Genomic DNA, 2,874 nt, shown 5'->3' with positions numbered 1-2,874 from the left:
TAGCTTCCAAGAGTTGAAAAACAGGTTGACCTCAGCGCCAGTGCTAACACTTCCAGAAGGATCAGATGGCTATGTAGTATATTGTGACGCCTCCGGTGTGGGATTAGGATGTGTATTGATGCAGAATGGGAAAGTTATTGCATATGCTTCGAGACAGTTGCGAAAACATGAACAGAATTATCCCACTCATGATCTTGAGCTAGCTGCGGTCATTCATGCATTGAAAATGTGGAGACACTATTTATATGGTGTGCACGTGGACATCTATACGGATCACAAAAGCCTTCAATATATTTTCAAACAGAAGGAGTTGAACCTGCGGCAAAGGAGATGGTTAGAATTACAGAAGGATTATGATGTGAACATTCTATATCATCCAGGGAAGGCGAATGAAGTAGCAGATGCACTTAGCCTCCGATCGATGGGTAGTTTATGTGGAGTTCCTTCGGAAAAGCGAGAAATGGTTCGTGAGGTCCATCGGTTAGCAAGTCTCGGCGTACGGCCCATTGATTCAGGAAATGCAAGTATTACCATCCATGACCCCACAGTTTCATCACTGAATCTAGAAGTGAAGGACCGGCAATATGAAGATCTTCAGTTAAGCCACTATCGAGATCTATCCCATAGAAAGGAAAAGTCGCCATTCGAAGTTTCCATAGAAGGAGTTCTTAGATATCGAGGCCGGCTATGTGTACCGAATGTGGCAAACTTGCGCCAACGGATTTTAGAGGAAGCACATTATTCCCGGTATTCTATTCATCCAGGTGTAACCAAGATGTACCACGATCTCAAATTGATATATTGGTGGGATGGCATCAAGCGAGACATAGCAGAATTTGTAGCACAGTGTCCAAATTGCCAGCAAGTGAAGGCCGAGCATCAAAATCCAGGAGGCTTATTGCAAGCAATGGAAATTCCTACGTGGAAATGGGAAGAAATTAACATGGATTTTGTGGTAGGATTACCCCGTACGCGAGGGAAGTATAATTCTATATGGGTGATCATGGATAGACTCACGAAAGCAGCTCATTTTCTCTCCGTTAGAACCACATATTCAGCGGAAGATTATGCTAAATTGTATCTCAAGGAGATTGTACGACTTCACGGTATTCCTTTGGCCATTATCACAGACAGAGGGGCACAGTTCACAGCCAAGTTCTGGAATTCCTTTCAAGAAGGTCTAGGTACCCAAGTTAAGCTCAGCACGGCGTTCCATCCGCAGACTGACGGACAAGCCGAGCGCACTATTCAGACCTTAGAGGATATGCTACGGGCATGTGTATTGGAACTTGGCGGTAGTTGGGATGAGCATTTGCCTCTTATTGAATTTTCCTATAATAACAGCTATCATTCCAGTATTCAAATGGCTCCATACCAGGCCTTATATGGAAGAAAATGCAGATCTCCAATTGGATGGTTTGAAACTGGAGAAGTACAATTGATAGGCCCCAACTTGATCCATCAAGCAGTTGAGAAGGTTAAAGTGATTCGAGACCGATTGTTAACAGCTCAAAGTCGCCAAAAGTCTTATGCAGATAATCGCCGCCGAGACTTGGAATTTCAAGTAGGAGATTGGGTGTTCCTGAAGGTATCGCTGATGAAGGGAGTGATGACATTTGGCAAGAAGGGAAAGCTAAGTCCCAGATATATCGGACCCTACCAAATGGTTCGTAAGGTGAGTCGAGTAGCCTATAAATTGGACTTGCCTTCAGAGCTCGAATCCATGCATCCAGTATTCCATGTTTCGATGCTCCACAAGTGTATTGGAGACCCAACAAGAATAGTTTCGGTTGATGATGTGCAAGTACCAGAGAAGCTAACGTACGAGGAAATGCCCATTGCCATTTTGGATAGACAAGCACGAAGGCTCCGGAATAAAGAGGTTACTTCAGTCAAAGTTCTATGGCGGAACAATAATCGGGAAGAAATGACTTGGGAAGCGGAGGAGAAGATGAAATCTATGTACCCCCATTTGTTCCAATCCCCAGAAGAGATTCAAGATGAGACGTCGATGGTGTAAGGTATGTATGTTTTAGTTTTATGTTTTTAGTCGTGTGTGGCCATAAATGTGTTGATATTGTGATATAGCCCTGTGAGACGAAGATATTGTGGGTTGTTGTAATGGAAAGGTAGTATCCAAATTACAAAGGAAACTCTGGCAAAAATTTCCAGAATCCCCGAGTGTCGAACATTCGAGGACGAATGTTCCAAAAGGGGGGAAGAATGTTACACCTCGGAAATTTCTCCGTACTTGTATGGTGAGTGAAATGATGAAAAGTTGAGTGAATGATGTTTTATTAAGTCGGGAATGGCTAATTTAGAATTTTTGGAAATAAGAAAGTCGCGAAAAAATTTTCAGCCCAGTGGTCATATATGGCACTATACGGCCCGTAAAGTAGTTTACGGACCGTATAGTGCAATCGTCCCCCAGCTTGTCAAAAATCTCAACTATCTGTAAATGTTGAATATGGTTAAATACGACCCAGTTTATGGCCCATAAACTGGTTTATGGACTGTAAACCAGGTCGTAAACTACCATGTCCATCAGCCAAAACTTTCTGTCTTAGAAATGGTTAAATACGACCACAGTGGACGAACCGTAAATCAAAATACGGTCCGTAGATGGTGGTTTACGACCACTGTTCATCCCGACAAGAATTCATTAAAGATCAGTTTTTGTGATTATTAAAAGGGACTTGGACTTCAATTCATTCCATTATTCATCCATACAACTCAAGAACATTCTAGAACTCTCCAAATAATTCCTCCACAAGAATTCAAGAGAATCAAAGGGAATATCCAGATCATCACCACTAAATTCATGAAAATAAGTGTAAGAACACATCAAAGGATCTTCTTTGTCAAAAAATTCCC

Source organism: Lycium barbarum, chromosome 10 (assembly GCF_019175385.1).
Source record: "Lycium barbarum isolate Lr01 chromosome 10, ASM1917538v2, whole genome shotgun sequence".
In the NCBI taxonomy this organism is placed as follows: domain Eukaryota; kingdom Viridiplantae; phylum Streptophyta; class Magnoliopsida; order Solanales; family Solanaceae; genus Lycium; species Lycium barbarum.
This window is presented reverse-complemented; position numbering follows the sequence as displayed.